The 16391-nt window shown below is 31.9% G+C and overlaps 1 protein-coding gene across 1 annotated transcript in view; it reads right to left on the bottom strand.

Moving 5' to 3' along the window:
* cv-2 (crosveinless 2-secreting protein) overlaps window positions 1–677 on the bottom strand; it is a 71873-nt gene extending 71196 nt beyond the window's left edge. The window contains exon 1 of the mRNA XM_011502939.1: window positions 369–677. The gene's annotated coding sequence lies outside the window, so the exon portion shown is untranslated. The remainder of the gene's footprint in view (window positions 1–368) is intronic.
* Between the last annotated feature and the right edge of the window lie 15714 nt (window positions 678–16391).

Genomic DNA, 16391 nt, shown 5'->3' on the forward strand with positions numbered 1-16391 from the left:
CTTTCCCTTCCTACGTATGCATGTATACATAAAGGTGCGTATTTGTACGTGCGCATATACGTATGTATATTTTTACAATAGCGAGCGATAGAAATAAATTTGAAAATTTCGCGACATCGCAGATAGATAAATCGTGCGAAATAAGAGGGTAAAGGGTGAAAATTCCCTCTCCTTCTCTCTCTCTCTCTCTCTCTCTCTCTCTATATATATATATATATATATATATATATATATATATAACTCTCTGGACATAAAATCGAGCAGGAGCAGCAAATTGTCGAATACGTAATGCGGGCTTGTAAATTTTAAATTAATAATGTATAATGTTTGGCGCGCGAAAACGAAATATAATACACTGCTACCTTTACCTTACGGTCTGTCACTACTGGGAGCGCGCGGAACATAATACATGTCTCTCTTTCGGCCTCGTGTGTTTTAAAGCGCGTCAGCTGCTCGCCGCGGCTGCACTGACTTCTGTGCTCTGTTGTGACCAGTGTGTACTCTCTATGAGAGAGAACGAGATAGAGTGAGAGAGGGAGAGAAGAAGAAAACGGCGACACGGAGCGTGCAGGCAAACCAGAGAGAGAGACAGTGAGACAGACGGACGGATGACGACGGCGCAGAGAGGGAGTAGAAACGCAACGGAGAGAAGGAAAATGCGTGCGCGAGATGGCGAGAGTGTGACGGGAAAAGAGAGAGATAGAGAGAGAGAGAGCAAGGTAGGGTAGAGAGATAGAGAAAAATAATGGGGAAAATGTGTGCGCGTGAGAGAGGGAGTGAGAGAGGGAGTGAGAGAGGGAGTGAGAGAGAGAGAGAGAGAGAGCGAGAGAGGGGGCAACGAGATGTGCAAGAGGAGGAAGATGACGAAGACAAGGAGGAGAAAAAGGAGGTACAAAAGGAGGAGGTAGAGGAGACGGAGAAGGAGAACCCGTACAGTATCGCGGACTCTTAGCTTGAGAGTAAATAGCGTACCACCGCTGCTGCAGCAGTAAACCGTGAATCAGAGTGAGATAAAGTATATGTGTGAGAAGAGTAGAGAGAGAGCACAACAGATAGAGAGAGCTCTGAGCGCAAGTGAAGCTCGAGGGTGGGGTGGGCTGGTGGTTACTGCTAAGTAAGAGACGACGATTGTGTTGTGTAGTGGGGGTCAAAAGTAAAGAGAAACGCTAGGAGAGACTGCACATGATATAGATAGGAAACAAAAGTAAGATAGATAGAGAGAGAGAGAGAGAGAGTGTGTGTGTGTGAGAGAAAGAGAGTTGGGAAGGGAGGGAGAGGCAATAAATATATTCAAAAAACTTAAAATCTTATATAAATGTGTAAAGTACTGTGACAGAAAATTATTCCAACTAGTGTAAAAATAAAGCAGAAAAACTAAAAATGTAGTCAGACTTTTTAATGCTTTTTATCGACAATCTTGCTATCACTTGGGTCACAATGATTTTTAATAAAGACACTTTTTACGAGGTTGTAATAAAAGTTTCAAATATAAGTTTGGTACAATTGTTAATGGAATTGTTATTCATCTTCGTAAAATTTAAAGAACTATGGCTTGAGCGTTTGCAATTTTATAGTTATATATTCTCGGGCAAATTCGACAAAATTCGTAAAACGAATTGAACGTAAAAGAATAAGTTATATTATAGTTGTGACTTTCGCTCGCTATCCTCGTCATAAAATTAAGATATTTTATTATTTGTTCGTTATATTACGTTTTTACTCTTTCAAAATATATAAAAATGAGACGGCAAAGTATTTTATTTTTTAAGAAAAATCACTACAGCGACAAAATTATTTGAAGTTTCAAAGCATGAGACTTGATAGTGAAACTTTAAAGTGAATATTTGTAGACTTTATTTTATTGTTCAAATCCGAATGAAATAAATATAAGCGCCAAAAATTTAAAGAATATAATTGTGAAGTAATAACCCGCATGTATAATTTTCAATAAACAAATTATTTTCAAATTCTATTATACATTAATTATGTAATAATTTATATGTATATAAATATTGGCGATATAATAATCCGACAAAATTTACAATCTATTGATATTAATTAGCGGTTTTATATTGCCATTGATTAATTGCAAATCTTCATAGATAATAAAGCTGCAGATTTCGAATTAATCTAATATCCACACTGCATTAAATAAGTTTAGCAATAAGCGCATTAATCTTAATTTGCAGTTATTCACTGTATAATTCATTTTTATGTAATATATATTTTTCGAACTGTCAAACATACTTCTGAATTCTATAATCATTAATAATCGCATGGAAATGTTAAACAGTTTTATAATGATACAATTTAAATGCAAAATACGTTTCATTACTTGCAAATAAATAGGACTTAGTAGGCCAGGTTAAAGTGACCAAACCATATAAATCATAAACTATATTATAGTTATATGTTGACCTACATAAGTAAGCTAATTAATAAGAATTATTAATTATTACCTGTTGGCAATGGACTTTATTTTGATCATTTATATGCAAAAAAAAAATGTCGAATACTTTAATTCTATTCTTTATTAGATTTAGATATATACATAAAATGCAAGTCAGCGATTAACCGATTAATCAGATGATATTAATTCATATTAATTTTACTTACACAATTTAGTCGTTTTTCATAGAATAAAATTCTTTTATCTTTTATGTTTCTAATACTTTTTTTTTTTTTTTTTTTGTTTTGGTTTAATTTCTTTGAGCATTTCTTTTACAATTTACATACTATATACTTTTGTCTATATCATTTGATGGGCGCTTACATAAAACTTTCTCTCAAGTTCGGATTATTGTATTATGGTAAAAATTTCATTTTTCAGCTTTGTTCATTTAGTAGATTGTCTTAAACCAGCAAACATCATTATTATTGTAAATTATATCGTCGAATATACACGGCATATGATATTAAAACATTATATTTATAAAAGCATTTTTAACATTCTGTTGTAAATCGTTTTTTTTGTTTTGTTTTGTTTTGTTTTGTTTTAGTATCGAATTAAAAATGAAAAATGAAAAAGGGCATTTCTGTATATTTCACTTTTTTCTTTTTTTATTACCCAAAGTTTTAAGAATGCCGTTCAAATAAGAAAAAAGTTATGCGAAGTGTATTAAGAAGATACGTTAACAGAACAGCAGTGCCAAAACTGGTTTGCAAAATTTCATTCTGACAATTTCAATATTGAAGATGCACCAAATTCTGGGAGGCCAGTTGTGAATTAATGAAAATACAAATAAAATTATTTATTGAAGCAGAGAAATTTTCACGAAATTCAATTTTTCGCTGTCGTCCCCTCGTCGCGCACACGTGAAATGACAATTTTCATCTCACGCGACTCTTTTAGGAAAAACCTTTTCCCGAGAATGCATGAATATCTTGACAGTCGAGATTTATTTTAAATCTAAAATCAATCACAACTAAGGATCGAATGAATAGTTGAATTATTAAGAATACAGGTTAAATCTAATCGTAAGATGGACGAGGCAAAGTTAACAAAATAACACTTGGGGAATCCCAAGATTATTTTGGAAATGAAGAACCACCACCGATTGGACAAATTGAGCGACTCCATTAAAGAAAAGAGGCGGGAATCATTTAGCAGAAAGGCGTAGTATTTCACTACGCTAATGTCAGGCCTCAAACAAGTTTATTGACTCAGAAGATGTTACCCTTTGAATGGGATGTGCTACCGCACCCGCCGTATTAACCAAATTTGGCATTCTCCGATCATTACTTGGTCTCCTCTTTACATAACCCTTTAGATGGCAAACAGCTTTGTTGAAACGAAGACGTTGAAAGTCCCCGGCTTCAATTTATGCGACCAGCAGTAGTGAGAAAGTTGGGAACCTCAATTAACGTTACTAATAGTCAGATAGACAAAATTAATTTTTTAACAATATGGCCAATGAGCCATTACAATGTCAACGCACAATTTGTCTTTTTTTTTTTGTTTTTTTTTTTTTTGTTTTTGTTTTTATTTTTGTTTTTAATGATTTTTATGCTTATGGAATGAAATGGCCTATAAAAGTTAAATTATCGGTGAAAAGTATATTTTACAGAATGCAAAATTCAATAGGGCAGGTGATCGATTAATGTTAAACGAGAGCTTACCAAATTTTAATACTCACGCTCGTCTCGTAAGTACTTTACTAATAATGCAAAGCTAAACTTATGAATTATTATTGAGTTGATCGATACATCAATTGATGGCCCAATGTTACATAGCAAACTGAATATTCTTATTCAACAATGGACATTAACAAACGTCAACAAACATACGTATAATGCATTTGAAAAGACATATAGTGCACATGTGGGTACAAAAACTCGGCACTTTGTGTGACAAATAAGATTTTTCTCATTGCTTCGATGCAAGCGCGAGAAGCAAGTGAGCATACGGGAATAATTGTATGTGTCCGTTTATGTGTGCGACGCGGGAGTGCAAAGCCATGGATGTCGCGTGCGCGTCTATAAACATCAAGTGCGCAGTTGTGCACATACTCGTTGCTGTCGCGTGAGTACTTGCGTGAAAGCCGCTTCGGGCTACCTTTCCCCCTCCACTTCTTCTCGTGCTCAATCGCACTCTCTCGCTCTCTCTCTCTCTCTCTCTCTCTCTCTCTCTCTCTAACTCTTACACACGCACACTGTCTCACACTCTCTATATTTAACTATCGCTCTATCTATCTATCTATCTCTCTATCTATATCTTATTTTTACGCTATGTGTTGTTTGTTCACTTATCTCTTGACTTTGTCCGCGGTCACGTATGTATGTGCGAATGATGTCTCGCGGAAAGAGAAAACGAGCGTTGATTTGCAATGGGGCGGCCTTTTTTACACGATTAAAGACACTCCAGTACTTTCGAGAGAGCGAGGTGAAAAAGTGTCGAACTGATTTTTCTCTCTTCTTCTTCCTCTTCTTCTTCTTCTTCTTCTTCTTCTTCTTCTTCTTCTTCTTCTTCTTCTTCTTCTTCTTCTTCTTCTTCTTCTTCTTCTTCTTCTTCTTTTTTTTCTCCTTTTTTTTTTTTGGCGATTTCGTGGTTCTTAACTCCATGTATTTTTTGGAACATAAGGACTGTTTTCTCGTCAGTGTAGTAGAGGAAAAGTTTCATTATTTATGTGCAGACATCGACACGCATATTTTTTATTCTATTTCCGTGATTTATTGCGGTGTTGGGGTAACATGAATTCTTCGTGCACCCATCAAGAATTGCTTACATTTTACATTACCGACAAAACCTCCCATCTTAAAAACAAAATCTTTTGTAAAATTAAGAAATCACTTATGATAAAACTATTAGCACTTATTATTTCTTTTCTTTTCTTTTCTTTTCTTTTCTTTTCTTTTCTTTTCTTTTCTTTTTTTCTATCTTTTTAACACGTTTATTGTTCGCATATTCGTTTATTATCCATTATTATACTAAACTAGCTGGGAAAATTATTTTTAATTGTTGATCATTCTTAGTTATTTTGTTTTTAATCGTGACTATGTACAAGAATTTACACATAAAATTTTTTATTTCACTTTATTGAGTAATTCCATAAAGATATTTATATGTACACATTATTAACGATATAAACGATAATAATAATAATACTAATTCATCTCCCTACAACGTACGACTTCATTATGTATACACGAATCAATTAAAATTAGATAAAAATCTACTTAATTCGTTACAAACATTTACAATAAATTTATTAATATTAATTATTTATGTGCCCATAGATATATAATGTGGGAATATTTCTTAATATTTATGAACGTATGATTAATTTTTACCGAAAATACGCTTCGCTTTATATGGGGTTGTATTTATGAAAATTTGCTAGAAAATGTCGATGATAAATATATGAATAAAGCACGGACTTTTGAGATATTCAGTATTCATATTAAAGCAAATTAAATGTAATTTTCAAAGAAATAGTTCTCATAAACGCCTATATAAATCTTCTCTCCGCGTTTGTTTATTATAATTCTAAGAAAATATCGTTAACTTATATAATAATAATTAAAAGTTGAAAAATAGCATTAATGGGAATGTTTTTAATATATTATTATTTGTAAAAATATATAATGCATGAAGATGGATGCACCAAATCTGCATAATGCACTGACTTTCTTTGTACAATCGTCAACTGAATGAGGTAATTGCTCTCATCTCAATATAAAATCAAGCATTATTGCAATTTTTAGAGTAATTTACATTGTAATAAATTTTTAAGAATATGCAGGACTTGTGGAATGCAAAAGTTAAGATGCGAAATCCAGTATATATTTTTACTTTGCCGTATTTTCCCATCTCATAACTATTATTTTACTTTGAAATGCAATAACCTTTTTCTATTCAGTTACCTTAAATTTATAATTCGCCTACATTTAACCATAGAACTCCCGTAAGTATATCAAGAGAATTACCTACATCACAATTTTTTTTTTGATTTATATTATGGTCAATTATTTTTTTCATTATATAATTTTTCATTAACTATGGTCAATCGCATAGTCCTATTAAAAAAAAATTTTAATTAAATGCCTTGAAAAGCTTTTTTTCTTCAAGAAATAATCTTCACAGTCTGTTATTAATAGCTTTTCTTTAACTGCATATTCAAATCCATAAGAACATTTATTCCATTTATATAATTAAATAATCAAGCTTATTACAACGTATCATTGAACAGCACAAATATTGTTAAATATCATAAGATAAGCGCTTGAACATTTTCAAATGAAGTCTTATTAAATTAGCCGAAATGTCGAAGAAGAAGAAATGCCAATGAAATTTCAGTCGTCTCTAGTTTTTCAAACTGTGCTGAAAGTAAAGTAATTAAAAGAAAAAATTATATTTACTCAAATACTTGACTTGTATATAAAAGAATACTCTCGATGAAAAGGGAATCACTAGAATCAATAAAAGATCATTATAAATATGATAGTAATAGACGACGACAATTTAAAGTTCCAGAATGACAAATTTTGAACCATCTATTCGAAAATTTTAAGTCTTTCAAACACGTTGACTACAATTTTACGAATTCATTATACGAAGAACAAACTGATCATTAATTAACATTAATTTGAAATATACGAGTGGAATCTAAATAATTTTCATCGGCAAACCAATAATAGAGAATAAGGTTTGCATAACATCAGTAATAAAAATCATATAAGAGTAAACAACTTTGCTCATTCTTAGAATTTAACTATTGACTATACTTATTTTATACATAACGATATAGATAAGTAATCTATGTCTCTCAACGTAACTCAATGTTGAGTAATTAAATTTTAGAACGCAATATGAAAATACATTACTTCATTCTTTTGTCAAATTTATAATATGTTAAAATAGATAAGTTTTATGTATAACTTTTAATAGTGGCTATTTTACATGATGACGATATATAAAATTAAACAAAGCCATTTTATTAATGTGAAAATGGTCACCGTAAATATAATAAGTACTAAGTCAATTTAAAACATAAAAAAACAAAAAAGACAAAAGAAAAAGCCAACTATTGTCGTTTGTCAAAATAAATATAAAGCAATGTAATGATCGGTTTGAGACTAGAAAATAAACGTAAATAACAATGACATAACAGTTTTTGAAAAATGTCAAAGAATTGTATAAGAAGTTTTGAGATAAATCGAGTAAAAGAGATAGAAATACCGTTAAAGAGAATAATATAACTTCTGATGTGCATGGAGATAATAATTTTGTCACAAGTGATTTATAAGTAAAATCAAATCTAATAGAAAACAAAAAGTTACTTAATTACATTTCTAATTTACTGGAAAAATACTTAAATTCTCGAATGAATTATAATGTACTAATGAATATTTATCTAAAACGAATATTGACATAATCACTACTTGTGATTTTATAGGAAAATTTAATAAAATTAATATAATTAATAGGTTATTAAAATTGAGAAACAGAGAAGAATATTTAAATGCCTTACGTACAATGGGATATAATAATTAAAACAATTATATGGAAATACAATCAATGAAATTTTTTTCAACTCGAGGTTATAAAGTTTTGTTGCCGCCTAATCGCTCAAATAATAAACTACATTAGTCTTATTTGTAATTAAAAAAAAAAAAAAAAAAAATTGAAAATTTCAATTAACATTATTCTTAACAATTTCTTGCAATTAGCGTTTTTATTTCCTTGCGTTTGTCCATGTATTTGCGACACTCCAATTAAACAGTGTCCGATGGATCTCCGTTCGATTTTCTTTTTTTTTTTTTCTATGCTAAATAAATAAAAAAAATAAGGTAATAAAACACCCTTTGAGTAAATTACTGTAAATTATTCAATCCATCAAGGTAGTTCAACAGTATTAAATGGAAACATTATGAAAAGGCAGTAAAGGAAGTCGATTTCATTCTAATAAGCTAAGGATTATATATAAGAGTTTCACAATTCTTCGCACACACTGACTAGTATAATGATTTATTTGTTAGAGTAACAATAAAGATAATTGATACTACAAGTCGCAGCCAAGTGTATTAATAAAAAATCAAATATCCGCTTACAGTAGAATTAGAAGTTACGCGGTTGAACTGGTACAAATGCGACTAGGAAAGGACTTGGATAGATTAAGAATGGAAAATAATTTATAAGAATTGTTGGAAAGGCAGGGTGGATTGGAATGAGACGACACGCTATCACCTCCGCTCTTCATACAAGATAATAAAATGCCAGTTTCTTTAATTGATATGGCACTAATGCTAATGCATGCGCATTATGTAAACTCACTAAGAGACAGTAAAATACGGCATAAAATAAAAGTATAAAACGTTGATTAAACATACTGGAAGAGTATAATAAGTTATAATTAGCTATTAAGGCTATTATTTCGAAAACCTGTCATGAAATAGAGTAGTCCAAATGACGTATTTAGCAATATGTGTACAATTGTAAAAACAATGGAACTTGTAAAAATTGTCGAATCGTAATGTTTGCAAATATAATATCAATATATAACGTGTTAATAATATTATTGCGATTGCATGCTTAAATTTGTCTTGAAATTTTAATCTTTAACAATCATTCATTCGAGGCAATTCGTAATCAACAAGCGACTTGTTGCGAGAGGTAGAGAGAGATAGAGAGAGATAGAGAGAGATAGAGAGAGAGAGAGAGAGAGAGAGAGGGAGAGATGAATGGATAAATAGATAGAGATAAATAGATAGAGGGATAGATATGTGTGTTCCAACGGGAGTTGAAAAAAAAAAAATTAAATGAAAAAAAAAGAAAATAATAAAGCCAAGCTCTCGTGCAAACGAAGAAGAAAAGAAAAAGTGCGTTGGCCTGCATTAAAGGAGAAAAGAGCGGCTCGTCATGAAAGGGACCTGAGCGGTGGCCGCTCTTAAACACACAAAAATACATAAACCTCGAGAGGGGACGCCCAGACGAAGAATAGTAGCGATCGCTAATCTTACCCAAACGAGAAGATCGCTCTTTTCCTTCCCGACAGAGACATCAAGTCGTAGTCAGGCCCTGTTGTTGCTGCTGCTGCTGCTGCTGCTGCTGCTGCTGCTGCTGCTGCTGCTTCTGCTGCTGTTGCTGCTGCTGCTATTGCTGTTGCTGCTGATGCCGGTGCTGATGTTGCTGCTGCTGCTGCTGCTGCTGCTGCTGCTGCTGCTGCTGCTGCTGCCCCGGACCCACGAGCAACAAAGCGCTTATTCTCGCTCCGCTCCTCACCATTCGAGTTCCCATTGAGGAGGGAGGAGGAAGAGAGAAAGGAGTAGCAGCCTGCTACACAGATAAAGACCATCCCCGCGTTTCTAATTGGGGCCTAATTTATTCTTCCGTCCTGCCCCTCGCGAGTAAATATCCACGCGCGGGCGCGCGCGCGCGTGTGTGCGTTCATGTGGCAGAGGTCAGCGCTAAATCGCAGAGTGACGTGTGTTGGGCTAAGGTGATGGCCGAGGGGGGAGAAGTGGCCAGAGCCGCGAGGGCGGGGTGAGGGGCGATGGGAGGGGGTGGGGGGGGGGGGGGGGGGGGGGGTCAGCAGCAGCAGCAGCAGCAGCGAGAGAGCCGAAGGCCCTCTTCCGAATTCCTCTCCTCGCGAAAACGAGCTGTATTATATAGTTATGGGACTGTCTGGCGTCTCGAGGTCTCGCGAGCCGCTGCATCGCCGTGCCGATTGCCCTCCTGTATACTTATACGTAAGGCAGACGTTAAAAGAAAGACATGACGGGGTAAGGTGGAGAGGAGAGAGTGAGAGAAAAAGGTAAGAACAAGCTGTTGAAGGAGACGAGCGAATAAAAAGCAGAGGCTCGTCGATAATGCGTGTGGCGACCAAATCCTCTTGTAATTAATGTCATCATTCTAATGGCCATTGTCGATTCCCAATAGAGCTACAATGAATTTTCATTACACAGTCCAAAATTTCAGTTTGAGCAAATAATTCCCAAGCTTCGCCAGTCTATTTAGAAAAATAATTGTATATTATTATATATTTTTTTATTATATTAATTTTTATTATATTATAGTTCATGATATTCGTGATATTAGCCATAAGGTTATTGGCGAAAGAATAGCAACAAATAAACAATACTAGAGAATAAAATGTTATTATAAAAATTTTAATATTAAATTGCCAATTATTTATAAGGAATAACAATATAATCAGAATAGTTTATTTTGTAATGGACGCTTAAACACAAATTTTATTAACGACTAAAATAAATTGAAAGAACATTTAAAAATATCATTTTACCAAACATGTTGCATTTAATAAAATATTCTAACATTAGGCTTATCATACTTTAAATTAAATAGACGTTCATTAGTAGTATGAAAATTTCGTAAGTTTGAATTAATTGTTCGGCAATTAATTTTTCTTAATAGTTAATCAAAAACTTTGTAATAATTAAAAAAATATTGTAATCCAACGCATAAATTGGGTGGGATATATGTACATACAGGTAAACACATACTTAGGGAGAAAAAATTTCTGCGAATGAAGGGAGAACAAAATGATAGGAGAAATATTTCGCAAGAAAGACCATAGGCAAACAAAAAGGAATTAGATAGGGAGTCAAGGTAATTATGAAGCCAACCTGTTAGATTGTACTTTTTACGATAAAGAAAATTATACATTCGACTATTCTATTTCAAAAGTCCAATAAAAATTTGAATGCTCCAAAGGTATTTCCATGAAATAATACGAAGGCTAAAATTTCCGGAAACTGTAATGAAAGTAAATAGAAAGTCTGTAATCAAGTGTAAATAAGTCTCATCTACGAAGGCGCAACGAATAATGTCATTATGGTGGTAAAAAAGTAAATGTACAGCAGGTGAGTTGTGAAGTGGTGGAAGAGAAAAAAAGAGGAACAACAGCCAAACTAAAGCAATAAAATTTAGAATAATAGCCGGTCGAAGCGTAAATGCAAGGAGAAAGCATCGATTAGTGGTAACTACGCAATTGGCGGAAATGTAAGGGAAGAGGTAATATAAACGGGACACATCTCCAGGCACAAAAAGTGCGACAAAAGGAAGAGAGAGAGAGAGAGAGAGAGAGAGAGAGAGAGAGAGACGTAACGAGACATTGCACAGAGGAGCACGTGTACGGACGGTAACTGCGCAGGCGCACGTGCTCACGGCAAGGCCGGCTCTCTCTTTCTCTCTTTTCTCTCTCTCTCTCTCTCTCTCTCTCCCTCTGTGTTCCTCCCTTCCTCCTCCCGCCCCTCACTCCGTCACGCACGTGTCAGACACGAAATTGCAATCGTATTGCTGCGAGACAAGTGGGCGACGGCACCGGCGTCGAGCTTTTGCTTCTTATCGGGCGAAACTTGAATTTGAAAGCGTCGTTGCGCGCCCATTTCAATCAAATTTCGACTACGAACTTTGGCCTTTGCGCGTGATTTTCCGTACGCTCTGGACAAAGACGAGAGAGTCATAATTCGTAACAAGTCGCCGAACTCCCCTTAATGCCATCTTCGTCGATTTGTGCTTTTACAATTTCACTGTAGATCACGATTTCCATTAAACGCACTTACACCCATGCAGAAGATGAACGTAATCCCGAGATGTCGATTATACCAGTTTCCTCACTTCCTCCTCACATCCATCCAACTTGATAAATCATTACTATAAATCGTACACATTCTTATAGGTAGTTAATTAACTTTTTACACCGAATGTATGCTTTAATTGGAGGTAAGTCGTTATTGTCGACTGTAAACGGACGTTGCTAATTTATCAATATTTTTTTTTGCAACCTCTCCGTGCACTTTTAATGCAACACGATTATTTGATTTCAAAACTTAATGGGCAGATAGATGGAAAAGTGCATTGTACAATTATGAAAATAGAAATATAGAAAGAAAATTAAATTTTTCTAAACTAGGCCTTATCATTATCTAATAATCACTGCGTATAAATCACAAATATTTTCATATAGGCAACTTCTTTTTAAATTTTAACTATTCAGTTTAATCATGTCGAGCATGACATTTGTTCTCTCATGCATCGTATTTTTTAAAGTAATAAGGATTTCCATTCACTACTAAGTATTTATAACGTATATATATATATATATATATATATAAAGTATAATATTCCCTTATAAAATATAGTTTTCTTATAAAAAATCTCATACAAAATGTCATAACGGTGTTACATTGTTAGTTTACTTGTAAAGCGTACTACTTTCACCTCTATATATTTGTATTACATGAATGTTCGTAGAAATCATAAAATACATTTCAATATTCGTCCCAAATTCAAAACAATTATAAATGCGCATAATAAACCATAGACGCAAATAAAATGGGAAATATTAATGAACTTGGGGTAAAAGTCGCCGTGGTTATGTAAAATTGATCGTCTTTGTATAAAATTCTTGCAAATTAATCGATACTAATTGTAAGACGCAATGGAAATAAAAAAAAAAAATGTATAAATTACAGTGTACCTGTTTGTCCACTCATTATTTTAAACTTGTTAAAATAATTAAATCGAGCACTCAAAAAATGATTATATTTCCTAAGGTCGTAACGGATAAAACCATTAAAAAGTAATTAAATTGCAGTAATGATTTCGTTATAATGTACTATAGACACGTAAGAGAAATGTTGGCAAATTATGAAAACAGAAACATCATATATTTCACTCAACGTTAAAAAATCTTTAAATCCCAAACAATTCACTCGAAATCGAAATGCATGATTTCTAATTAAATGATTTATCTTGTATGGCACTTTAAAATTTGTTGCCTCCACGCGCCTCTGAGCTTTAAACGAATAAAGAAAACGGTTACATGCAAAATTACAAGAATAAAAAGACGTTCAAGAGAAGGCAGCTCTCTCTCTCTCTCTCTCTCTCTCTCTCTCTCTCTCTCTCTCTCTCTCTGGCTTTGTGTCTTATACAAATCGAAATTCTAGAGAGACAGGTTTACGCGGTCGTAGAATGAAATTGGATTTATTCATGAGCTCGACAGCTGGTTGATCTTTCTCAAGTGTAATATGTGCTGAGTGCGCACTCAAGAGAAATAAATGTTTAACTCTCTCTCTCTCTCTCTCTCTCTCTCCTCTCAATAACTTCACATGTCGCATCTTTTGTCCAAGTTATAAGACAAGACATCAGTACAAACATTTGTTGATCATAATACTTCTTTGCACGAATTGCAGTCTTTTACAGCATAAAAAACAAAAGACAAAGATAAAAAGAGATTCTTTCGACAGTTTCATCAATTTTTTACTTTTGCAAATTTAAAAAAGAATCTTGCCTAATGTAAATAAAAACTATTTATTTTATATATTCATAATAATATTATTAATTGCAATCATAAATCGTTTTTTTCATTATTCTTCTTTATATTAATATTATCACATAATTTCTTTGATAAGTAATTGCATATTTAATCAATAAGACACACGATGCAGTTATTTATTTTATATAATGAGTAATTTGATTTAATATTTTTGCCAGAAAATAATTATCATTATATTTACGTATACTTAATATTCAGAAGTATATTTATATTATAAATTACTTCTTAATTTATAATTCTTATGTTTAACGTAATTATTAAATGAAAAAGAATTATATATTTTATGTAATTATATATGTATATTTGAATTATACACTAGATATCCAAATGGTTTGTTGTTTAATTATTAAAAATTATGCAATAAGCAAAAGTTCTTATTTATAAAACCCATAATTATTATGCACTTAAATGGAGTTTTTACTTTGAAAGTAAATGGTTTAATTTCGTAAACGGCAAGTTTTTGTTACACGTGACTGCTATGATCGAGAATAATCATCAATTTATTTCAGTAAATATAATAAATCGCAGTCAAAATTTAAATGAGTCCATGTTTTAAGCCAAATATTTCTTCGACATAACGTATTAAGAATTTTATAAATATGCTATCCTGCAAAGTTATTTAAAAGTTTTTCTATTCTTATAATCGATGAAACATTTGCTTACTTTACATGAAAATGTCTTAAAATGACGTATTAATTTTTAATAAAATAATTAAAGTAAACGATAGTAATAACATGTTTTATGTCTCGTTTAATGTATTTTGTAAGAAATATTTTTTTTTTATACACAAATATTTTATTGTGACAGAATTATTTTCTTAATTATTTTGTGCCTCGAACGGATATGTAAGTTCTAACATAAACTACATTAATAAATAGTTTATCCCTTTTACTATTTATTTTAGAAAATTTTCATTTTAATTTAGTAGGATATTATTATACATCGACGATTCTGCATGTCTAAGCTTCACTTTTTCTTTCATAGGAAGTATAAACATAGATTTATAATTCAAAGTTTCTTCATTAGAGTAATGTAAAGTCTAATTGGAGCTGATGTTATTATATTCGTATAACTTCATAATACGAAACAAAATGAATTCTCGAATGGTTTAAAAATATTTCGACTTTTCAATCGATGTGATTCAAAAGATGTAAAATTATTATTTTTCGATTCGAGTAAATTATTTGTGAAAATTATAAATTACAGGTAATAATAAATTATATGGCATAGAAAATTTATGGATAAGGTAGAGTTTTTTTTACTATACTTCATTATGTCCAGTTTTTAATGAAAGATATTTTAAAACCTGAAAAAATTGTTATTTTATTATTGATAAATAATAAAGATAATATAATTCTAATTTACTCACTATTCATATAATATATTGTAATTAATCAGAATAGTTAATTTTCTTAAAACTGCAAAATATAAAACAATAAAGGTTTTTTGGACTTATAAGTAATTGTTTAAAACTTGCTACCTATTTTTTTATTTTTCTTTTTCTTTTTTTTTTTTAATAAATAAATAAAAACAGTTATCTTTCTATTTTAATGTGCGAAGTTATATTCATATCTTTTTTAATAAAGGGATTTTATTTTAACAAGTAATAGATGGCTGCAAAAAAAGATAAGTACATAATTTAATTATTATTTGTATCTCATAATCGTAATTACAATGGAAATATTGAGTTACTGCTATTTGTCATAAAATTAAATGTCCTATTGACACAAAAATTCGATTTTTTAACGAGAAGATAAGTAAATTATTCATTATGAATATATATATATATATATATATATATATTTTTTTTTTTTTAATGGTTATAATTACATGGAAATTTGTCTAAATTTGATTAAAGGAGCATGTATAATACTATTACATTTTTATTATTATAATTTTAATAATGCCACTTTACTTCTAATATTGATATTTCAATGATTTGCATTGTACATATGATTTATATATGTAATTATCAGCTTTATATATTGAATTGTCATTTCGAATTAAACGTTAAAAAATCGTTGATTTAAATGTAAGAAACAATATTATAATGTACAGGAAAAGCTTTGGATTAATTAAAAAATCAATGCTTATAATTAGGTTTAGAATTATCAAAGCAATTCTAAAATTATAGAGGAACGACAAAATAGTCACTGTGAAATCAAAATTATACTTTCTGTACGAACTATTTAAACAAGAAAAATCAAAAGCTCCCCTTCTTCAGAACGAAAAAGAAGAAAACATAGCGAAGGAGGAAGAAATAAAAGGGGGAAATCCAGCAACGTCCCGGTCAGACACGCCGTTTCAAATTAGTTTCGTGAATCTCGCTCGATTTAGTCATCGATTATCAGTCATAACACGACGATATAATCCCAGAGAACACCCGCTTCTTAACAAAACAACCGCCAAGACTCTTGTTGAAAAAAGAATCGATCACAAAGGGAGAAAGAAGCAAAGGCAAAACAGAGAAGACAGCGTAAGAGCAACCTAAAGAGAAAGCGGGACAGACTAAGAACACAGCTAAAACCAACGACCCGCGGCAATGGAATGTAAAAACTTTCTCTCTCTCTCTCTCTCTCTCTCTCTCTCTCT

The sequence above is a fragment of the Ceratosolen solmsi genome, unplaced genomic scaffold (genome assembly GCF_000503995.2).
Source record: "Ceratosolen solmsi marchali unplaced genomic scaffold, CerSol_1.0 scaffold61, whole genome shotgun sequence".
Lineage (NCBI taxonomy): Eukaryota > Metazoa > Arthropoda > Insecta > Hymenoptera > Agaonidae > Ceratosolen > Ceratosolen solmsi.